This window comes from Mastomys coucha, unplaced genomic scaffold, assembly GCF_008632895.1.
Source record: "Mastomys coucha isolate ucsf_1 unplaced genomic scaffold, UCSF_Mcou_1 pScaffold22, whole genome shotgun sequence".
NCBI classification, from domain to species: domain Eukaryota; kingdom Metazoa; phylum Chordata; class Mammalia; order Rodentia; family Muridae; genus Mastomys; species Mastomys coucha.
Window position 1 is genome coordinate 29,643,871 of NW_022196905.1, and position 10,755 is coordinate 29,654,625.

The window sequence follows — 10,755 nt, forward strand, 5'->3', positions numbered from 1 at the left end:
TACAGGGAGGTGGGGGGAGGCTGTGCAGGGAGGTGGGGGAGGCTTGCAGGGAGGTGGGGGGAGGCTGTGCAGGGAGGTAAGATTTCTTCTGCCAACTCAACACCTAAGCTGACAGCATTCCTTAAGATGAGTGACCATGGAGGTCATGGTTAGAGAGGACTGAAGTAATTTCCACTGCCCTTTCGTGTTCAGCAGGGCCAGTCCTAAACCTCCACCCCCTACTCCATCCCCAGCATCTGGCTTGTCCCCTGCCTCAGGAAAGTTTCCTTAGAAGCATCTCTTGTCCTTGAGCCCATCTAAATGACAACCTGCCTCAGCCCCTCCTGAAAGTGGATGCACAGTGCCCTTGAGCTCTGCTTGCTGCCTGTCCACCCCCTGCCCATGGAGCTGCAGCCACCAGCAGAGATTTCCTCGGTCCTGTGAGTCACACTGCCTCAAATCCAAGGTCAGATCCACCTTCCAAATCATAACGTGATAGACTTCTGCCATGTGAAACCAGGCCTGCAGGCTGCGGGGATTAATGGGGGGAGGGGTCCTTTGGAAAAGGCCTTTGTTCATTGGCCTCTTTTCACCTGTCACTTATAAATAAGATAGATATGCTGATAAGCTGCAGGGGGAAAACGAGATAGTAGGTATGTGCATACAAATCTCTGTTTAAAGACAATATCTTCACACACACACACACACACACACACACACACACAGACACTGCTCAGGCCTAAGTTCATAAAGAGTCAAGATCTGCTGCAGGCTGGGAATTAAGAGCTTGAGTTGGGGAGAGGGGAAGGGAGAGGCAATGGTGACCTCTCTAGTGCAGGCCCAGCTAGGCTTTTGCAGGGAGCAGCCCTGGACCCTTTACAACCTCCTCATCTGCCCTTAGATCCCCCGCCCCAGACTGGGGGCCCTGTGAGAAGCACCGGAAGGTGTGCACTTTTCTTTTCTACCTCCATGGTGTAGCTGTTGTGTTCTTGGAGACAAGAGTTGGGACCATCTTTCTACAGAGGGTTTGGGGGTAGGAGGAGGTGCTGAGGTGGTTTACTGGGGTGTCTATGACCCTGGTCTGAGTGGGAAGACCAGGGAAGGTTATGGGTTGGTGAGGGGCAGACCTCTCAGGGCAGGGGGAGGATATGGAACTACAGACATGCATGAGGCAGAGGAGCTCTGCCTATTTCCCTCAGATGTCAATAGTAAGAGCATGAAGGGCCTTCATTCCCTTCATTGAGGTGTGATCACAGCAGCCATTGGCCAGCATTTCCCCAGTCAACCTCTGGGAAAAGAGGAGGGGAGTGCCCAGGAAGGAGTGGAGCTTAGGGATAGGGCAGGGGTTAGGACAGAGGTGGGACCCTAATGCCAGGTCTTCATGGGGCTGTGAATGAGGTCAGGGAGACTTGGCTGGGATAGTGTGTGACTGAGTTGGGGACCAGGCCTACAAGGGTTATTCTGAGCTCTCAAGGATGGGGGCAGACTGTTTGATCCCTGCTGTGGATCTATTTGATAACCACTTACTGGGGGTGGGAGCTATGAGGGGTGCAGACAGGCAGGTCTCAGTAAGTTATCCCTTGTCATTATTGTCTCCTTTGTTCCTTTCAGGGTGGCTAGGAAGGACCACCTTTGCCTGTGCTGTCTGTTGTCCCTCCCCTACTTCCCTGGGGACACCTCCAGGGCCCTGCACAAGTGATCTCTACAAGGTTGGAAGTCTCTTGCTTGTGGGGGGCTGACTCCCCATCTCTCAGTGCAGCTCGGGAAGAGCTCATGGGGGTCAGCATGGCCAGTTGTACAGGCCATCAGTAGGTCTACATTCTTGAGTCTAAGGGAAGAGATGGGACCTCAGCTGGTGGGAGCTCCAACCCCCTGACAGGGAACCCTGGATGCCCCTCCTTTGTGCATCAGGGAACAGTGTGAGGTAGTGAGTAGGTGCTAACTCCCTCCCATCTCTTCCTGGGCTGGCAGGCAGAGCCAGTAGGGGCCCAGGGCAGGATATCTAAACCTCCCCAGACCCTTCCCGGGTCTAGGTCACCGGATCTGCTGTCCAGCAGGTGCTGGGTCTCAGCCAGGCCTGGCGGCCTTGATTGATTGGGGGGGAAGATAATACTTTGGAAAATGATTTTCCTTTCTATTTTTTTCCTCTTCAAAGAAATGGAAGAAACCTGCGGTTTGCAAATCTGCTGACCCTGCAGGAAGCTTAAATCAAACCAGCCTGTGTTAGGGAAAGGCTTGGGCCAGTGGACAGGAAATACCTGGAGGCAGATTCTGGCCTGATGTGAGGAGAAAGTAGGTCACAACCATGCTGTCCTGAGGGACAGTGGTGGGTGCTGGTCACAGGAGGCCAAGGCAAAATGAGACCTCCCCCCACCCCCTTCAGAGGAGGTCACACTAGTCTTTTTAGTTAAAAAAAAAAACAAACAAACCAGTGTGTGTGTGTGTGTGTGTGTGTGTGTGTGTGTCTGTGTGTGTCTGTGTGTGTGTGTCTGTATGTGTCTCTGTGTGTGTGTGTGTGTGTCTGTATGTGTCTCTCTCTCTGTGTGTCTGTGTGTGTCTGTATGTGTCTCTCTCTCTGTGTGTGTGTGTGTGTCTGTATGTGTCTCTGTGTGTGTGTGTGTGTGTGTCTGTATGTGTCTCTGTGTGTGTCTGTGTGTGTCTGTATGTGTCTCTCTCTCTGTGTGTGTGTCTGTATGTGTCTCTGTGTGTGTCTGTGTGTGTGTGTGTCTGTATGTGTCTCTGTGTGTGTCTGTGTGTGTGTGTGTCTGTATGTGTCTCTGTGTGTGTCTGTGTGTGTAGGTCAGGGAGCAACTTGTTGGAGACATTTTTCTCTTACCATGTGGATACTAGGAATCAAATTCAAGCCTCAGGCTTGGTGGCAAGTGACTTTATCCACTTAGCCATCTCGACAGCCCACACCGAGCCTTTGGAATGAAGTCCTGCCTTCCTGTGAGGTTCCCAGACAGTCTTCATAGTTCTGTCAAAGCCCTCCGCCCAGCAGAGCAGGCATCTGTAGACTAGCTCCCAGGACGTCCAGCTGCCTCATGGGGAAGACAACCTAACACGCCCTATTCCTGAATTCGCTCTGCTGGGGAAACACATATAAGGGTTGATTAATCAGCATCGTCAGTGTCCCCAAGTTTTCATATCTGTAAGTGAAAGCTTAGCAGGAGCTAACCTTGAGGTGAGAGCCGAGGGAGCCCCTTCCAAAGGGGCACACTCATCTGACCCAAACTGCCACATGCTCTGTGGCTAGCATAGGACACCAAGAAGGGAAACAAAAGTGCAGGGGTGGGCGTTAAGAGAGTCAGGGGACTAGATTTAAAAATTAAAAGGGGGTGTTAAAGACACAGACGTCTTAGAGGTTGTAGAAGAACTCAAGATGAGCCCTGGGGAACCTAATGTTGCTCAGCTCCTGACTCTCACCTGTCCTCTACTGGTGTCCCCTTGCCCCCCAATTCTCTTCTCAGTAATCCCCATGGGGAACAACTTCTGTATTACAGGAAAAGATGGCATGGCCTCCTGTCATAAAGCATAGATGGAAAGGTGGGTCTTATGCCATCTGTGCTTCTTAAAAACTCGGCTGAAAATTTTGATTACGGAGATTTCTACATCACATCAGGACCCATTGGGACTTGCTAAGGGATTTCAGACCACTCTATTGATCTTAAAAAAAAAAATTCTGACTTTCATTAGAAGTCTGTATTTTGTAAGGGAGTCTTTCTCTCTGTTGCTCAGGTTTTTAAAACTGGGGAAGGGTCTGGAAAGATGGCTCCGTGGCTGAAAGCACTGGCTGGTCTTTCGCAGGACCCAGGTTCAGTTCTCACATCCACATGCGGCTCACATCTGTAACTCCAGTTCTGGGAGTATCTGACTCTGTCTTCTGGTCTCTGTGGGCACTGCACACACATGGTGTACCAGCATACACGCAGGTAAAACAGTGATACACATAGAAATAATGAGTTAAAATAAGGAAAGATGTTATCTTGTGTCTGTGTAGCAATTTTCACATTCTGAGCTTTTGCTGTCATTTGAGGGGGCTTTACCTAGAATGTGCAATTTCCTCCATTGTTTCCATGAAGAGTGTACTCTAAATTAATGGAGCTGTTTTTAACCTGTCGTTTTCTGTTTAAGCCAGCATGGGTTATCTCTCAATGCATCCCTTGAATTCTTAAAAGTAATTAAGTGCCAAATCTGTAGCTTCTTTGTTTTACATTTTTGAACTTATTGTATACTAAAATTACTCTTCTCAGCACGCCTAATTTAAAATGTGTATAAACATTTTGGGGATGGTTTTGATCTTAGGGCTTTAATTACAGGATTATTGTCTGTCTGATGCTGGCTCTTCTAAAAAAGCCGGTTTTCTTGGGTCCTTATTTGAGCCTGAATGGGTGGAAATGCAGGCAAGTAAGAGTTAATTGTGGAGTCTAAGGCTGGAAAAAACTGGTGATCTTAAAGTCAAGCCTAGCCGCCTGTTTGGAGGCTCATGAAGATGCCCTTAAGTTTAGCCATGAACTCGGGCGATCCTAACTTGTTGTCTGCAGCACAGACGACACCTTGTCCCTGCTGATTTTTATTGTGTATTTGGGACTGCAACAATTATTTTTCACAAATTGCCAATGTGTAGAGAAAAGGCTTAAAATTACTTTCTTCCTGAGTCCTCTCCTAAATTAGATTACTTGGAACTAAAAATGAAAATTGACATGCATATTTACATAATATATACAGAAATAAATATTTAATCTTATTGATAAGGATATAAAACCAGAAGGTATCTTTTTCATACTAAAATAATTTTGCCTAACTTCAAAATATTTTGTCAAAATATTTCAAAATCTAAGCATATCTGAAACATTTTCTGAGTTCAAAATTAAATATAATGAAATAAAACTAAAACTTAACATTTTGCTTGGTAGCATAATGTTTAAATTTACAAAAAAAAAATCTAGCATATAGGACAAGGATTTATGTTTGTCTTTACCAAGGAGAGCCCCTCATGATGGCATCTTGTTCAGATTCATCTGGCATGGAGATGCCAAGAGTGTTGGCTCTTGGTGCTGAGTCTGAATGCTTCCCACCGGGCTGAGGTTTCTCTTCCCACAAGCCCTCACGACATGTTAGAGGAATTCTATTAAAAGGAAGTACTCCTCCTTGAGATATTCCAGTTATGTGCTTATGAAATTCACTTTACTGGACAAATATTTAAATCTGTTTATAAAATTGTCACTGGGCCTGTGATCTCCAAATCCTCTAGTTTGGGTACTAAATAACACATAGTACTTACAGATTGTCAACGTCGATTACAGCTTTCAGCTTTCTTAGCTGAAGCCAGTTCTCCTAAATGTAAGATCCACCCTTTGGGAAGATATCAGTGATTTAATCAATTAATATTTGGGCATCCTTTAAAAAGGCCAAAGGGCTGTGTGAGCCATCTCTGCTTAGGAGATATTCCATATTATTATCGATACTTTTTTATATGTGAACAATGCAGACTTGGCAGCAGGGTCTTAAACAGTGAGCTCCTGTGAGATAGAGTGAATGTCATGAGTAAAGCAAGGCCGTTTGTCCATTAAAACAACAACATCAAACTGTCCCTTCAGCCTCTATGGAAAGGACCCTGCCAGGCACTTCCAGCCTCCTCAAGACTGGAAAACTTCAAGAGCTGGGCATGCTGGTGCACACCTTTAATCTCAGCACTTGGAGGCTGAGGCAGGTGGGCTCTGTGAGTTCAAGACCAGGTTGGTCCACAGAATGAGTTCCAGAACAGTCAGAGCTATATAGAGAACTCTACCTCGGGGTTGGGTGGGGAAGGAGATTTTGAGGTTTTGGGTCTTTTCTGAGGACACATCCAACTGTAGGCAGATTTCAGGAAAGCTAGCTATGTATCTTCAACTGCATAGATGATGGTGAACCCCAAGTGACTGAGCCCCAAGCCCTTCCAACACCATCTCTGCTCTCATTTTATGTGTGTGTGTGTGACATAGTTCTTTTTGGTTTTGTTTTTATTTTGCTTTGGTTTTCTCTGTGTAGCCCCTGCTATCCTAGAATTCACTAGGTAGAACAAGCTGGCCTCAAACTCAGAGATCTGCGTGCCTCTTCTACCCAAGTGCTGGGATTAAAGTTGTGAACTGCCACAGTCAGCTTTGTAACAAAGTTCTTAAAACCTTTTAGACTTAGATTTCTAAATATTTGCCTAAAAGGTTTGCTTTTTTCAGTGATGCAGCTACCTTGAGTCACTTCGGGTCACACCATAAATAACTCCAGCAAACGCACTGCTTCACCATGCAAGGTCTGAGTAGAGTCATTTTGTTACTCTGTCAGTGGTGTCTTACCTGTGATAAACAGATCCATATCTTTCCAGGGAAAGTCAAACACCACAATAAAGAAAGGCACACTTTAAAAATTAATGCTCAGGCACTGGCAGAGCCTATCAGGAGACAGCTATATCGGGCTCCTGTCAGCAAGCACTTGCCGGCATCCACAATAGTGTCTGGGTTTGGTGATTGTATATGGGATGGATCCCCAGGTGTAGCAGTCTCTGGATGGCCTTTCCTTCAGTCTCTGCTCCACACTTTGTCTCTGAAACTCCTTCCATGGGTATTTTGTTCCCCCTTCTAAGAAGGATCGAAGTATCCACACTTTGATCTTCCTTCTTCTTGAGTTCCATGTGGTTTGTGGATTGTATAGAAATGCTCACAGCCATCCATTGGACTGAGCACAGGGTCCCCAATGAAGGAGCTAGAGAAAAGACCCAAAGAGTTGAAGGAGTTTGCAGCCCTATAGGAGGAACAACAATATGAACTAACCAGTACCCCAAGAGCCCTCAGGGAATAAACCACCAACCAAGAGTACACATGGTGGGACTCATGGCTCTAGCTGCATATGTAGCAGAGGATGGCCTAGTTGGTCATCAATGGGAGGAGAGGTCTTTGGTCCTGTGAAGGCTCTATGCCCCAGTGCAGGGGAATGCCAGGTCCAGGGAGCAGGAGTGGATGGGTTGGTGAGTTGGGGGCAGGGAGGGAATAGGGGATTTTTGGAGGTGAAACCAGGAAAGGGGAGAACATTTGAAATGTAAATAAATAAAATGTCTAATAAAATTAATGCTCAAAAATAGGATAAAAAATGTTTTTTCAAAATAGAGGGACTTAGGGCCAGCAATATGGCTCAGCAGGTAGAGAGGTGCCTGTGACCAAACCTGACAATCCAAGTTCAATCCCTGGGATCCACATGGTGGGAGGAGAGAATCAACTTTTAAAAGTTATCCTTTGACTTCCACCTAGTGCTATGGCCCATGCACATGGTCATACACACACACACGCACGCACACATACACACACGCATATGCATGCACACACACGTGTACTGGAGAGATGGTAGAGAAAAAGAAGCTGACCAGTTTGAACACTGTGAAGAAAGATGGAACTGGAAATATGAGGGTGGAGAGGAACAGCCTGATGTGAGGAGCCTGCCCTGCCACCTGAAGCCATGGTGAAGTCCTGGCCCATGCTGCTGCTGAGGGCCATGTCTGGGTCTGTAGCCATGTAGCCACAGGGGTCTGAGCTGATGTCCATGTCCATGTGGCCATCCCTGATCTGGCTTCTGCCAGGAGCCATACTGATAACTAAGGGCTGCACCTTACCTGGGCAGCACCGTAGATCTGGCCTTGGTGGTGTGGGTGCAGGAGAGCCAGCAAAGGCATGAGAGCAGGAGAGCTGGTCTTGACCCTTGCAGGCTGCAGCATTTGGTGATCTAACCAGAGCAGCACCGTAGATCTGGCCATGGTGGTGTGGGTGCAGGAGGGCCTGCAGACTGACCAACCCAGCTACCTCCCAGCCCTAGATCCAGGGCTCTGAGTTGGCCCACTCTAACACCTCCCATTGATGATCTGCTGGAGTGGGTGAAGGGGCTGGTCCTGCAGATCCAAAGCTGCAGCATCTCCATGACACAGGGCAGCAACAACAGGAGTCCCAGTGAGTATCCAATATTGATAGTACAGCAGAAGCCAGAGGCCTCATGACTCATTGCAATGAACGTTTGCAAATAAAGATGTGTGGACCAAAGGGGACTGTATGACATGCTGTGACACACTACAGCTTCCACAATGAGTTATTATTATTATTATTATTATTATTATTATTATTATTATATCTTATTTTTTTTCTTTTCAGGGTGAGGGGAGGTTGCAAGGGCAGATGTGGATATGAAGGGATGGGAGCTGGGATGTATGATGTGAAATTCACAAGAAATCAAAGTTTTAAAAAATGCTACTATTGGGCTGGTGGTATAGATAGATCAGTGCTGGAATGCTTGCCTTTCATGCATGAGGTCCTAGGTTTGACCACTAGCATTGCAAAATAAGTAGATTTTTTGAAAGCCACAGAAAAACCTGCATACAAACCCTCCATGTTGCCATCTGCCCACCCACTTCCCTGCTTGCCCACCCTCCCACAGTCTGGTTTACATCTCATTCACCCATGTGGGAACTGCTCTCATCCAAGACCTGCCTATGTTCTGGGCTCTCTTCTGTTTGCAGGTGACCAGTCCTTACATAGGTGACTTCTGTGATGCTTGTCATGCTGTGAGTACAGAAGTCACAGGACCAGCTGATAGCATGTGAGCAAGGTCCCCAGAGGTGTGATACCAGTTAGGACTCCAGTACTGCAGTCAGCTATGGCAAGGTGCCCACAACCATAGGTGAATGAGTCTGGAAGGCTCCACAGGAGCATCCTGACATGCAGAAGCTGTGGCCACCGAGTCCTGGGCCTTCTCTCTGACCTGTGTGTTGGGTGACACGGTGGTGCTGGCCACTTCGGTTGTGTGGGTTGGCCATCACAGTGTTATCAGGGAGAGTCACTAAGAGGGACAAGAGAAGGGATGTGCCTGGCCTCTCCCTGTTGGGACACACTTTAGGGAAAGAAGAGATAAGGGGTCCATTTTCTAGAAGAGCCTCCAGTGGACTGTGTTAGCTGGCTGGCTGGTGGGCTGGAAGCTTGTGAGGTCTGGCAGAGTGTCAGAGACAGACTGCTCTGTGCTCACACCAGGTCTGCAGCATAGAAGGGGACCCAGGGAGGGGAAAGAAACAGATTTTTCTGGTTAGGACTCCACAGCCTGGACTCCCAGGGCAGCAGGCCGTTCTGTTGACAGGTATCCAGTATCATGCCCAGGCTGTGTTTATCTTAGGGGAAGAGACAGGCATCCCCAGGCGTCCTGACCTGAATTTTTATTCAGCCTAGTCTCCCATCCCAGGAGGTATCTAATTATTATTTCCTAACCTAGTTTCAGAACTTTGTGCAAATTCCCAAGATGCTTCAGGGCTGTCTGCAGCTCTGATTTCCCCCAAACGTGCTGGAGCCAGAACTCTCCACGAAGTAAAGACAAGAGTCCTTCCTTTCAGACAGACAGGATTACAACCTCTGACCTGCTGCTTCTAAGCTTCTAAACTGTATAACCTGGGGCATGCGGCTTAACCTTTCCAAGTCTTCTCTCCTCAACTCTGAAACAGGGGAGACAGTGTTATCTATCCCATAGGGTATGCATAGTTACTAGGGGCAGGGAGCTAATTCATAACCCTGCAGTCAGTATTGAGAGCAGGCGCCCCGGGTGGTCCCTTCCTCTAAATCACCATCACTGCCCTTGGAAGATAATGCCTGGCTCACTCAGAACATGGCAGATAGGAACTGGCCTGGATGCCTCCAGTTTTGTGTTTGTGAGAATCCTAAATCTGAGCTAATGCATTCAGGATAACCCAATAGATGACTTATGAAAACCCAGTCTGGCAAGAGGACAGGTATAGACAGGCAGGGACAGGTTGGGGCTAGCAGAGGCAGGTAGGAAAGCCCTCAAACAGAAAACTGCTTCAGGGCACAAAGGAGACACCATTCTCGCCATAATTTGTTTCCTACAGAGCTAACCTCAGCTAGGAGCCAGGGAGAAGACCCAGGACACAAGAGGAGAGCACAAATGAGTAGGAACAGGTGGGCACAGGGCTCAGGGGCTTGGATAAGTGTGGGTGGGCACAGGCTCAGAGGAAGGGAGGCCTGGGCCCATCCGTAGTGTGTAGTGCTGTTGGCCCGTTCTGTCCTGTGCAGACTCAATGCTTGACACATTTGGGTTTCTCCTTCTCTACAGTCCTCCACAGACCACCGTCCTGAGTTCTAGGAGACATAATATTAGACGGAGACATACTCCTGAAAACTGGTCACTTGGCCACAGCAGCTATGAGGGAATGCTAGCATGGGCACTTGAGCAAGTCTTCGGGACCACCCTGGGTTCCTGAGTTTTTTCTCACTGTGGAACTTGAGATAGCAAGGCCAGGAAGTATGACCTAATCCTGTGGGTCACACTACAGTTCTGAGGTGACTTACATCTTGAAATGAGATGGACTCCCGGGGTCTTTTGACTGGAGGAGTGAAGAAGCCGCAGCCCTGTGAGGCTGGCACAAAGTCCCAAGGCCAAGAGCTAATGCTCACACTGCTGGCTGCATTCATTGCCTGTCACAGACCAAGGATTGTGCCTGTTCCAATCCCAGAATTCTGCTGTGTGAACTTAGAAAGATGTCCCTGTAGATGTGATGATGCTGAGTCTCTGGACACAGTGTTCCCTGGCTGCCCAAGTGGCCTCAAATCCAAAACACATGTCTTTACAGAGACACGAAGACATAGAGGAGGTTGTGGGGACTGAGGCAGCTCTTGGAGTGCTATGACCATAGGTTGGGGACAGCTGGAGTCCCAGGAGAGAGAGAATCCAGGGAAGAACCTCTTTCCTGAGCCTGGGGAG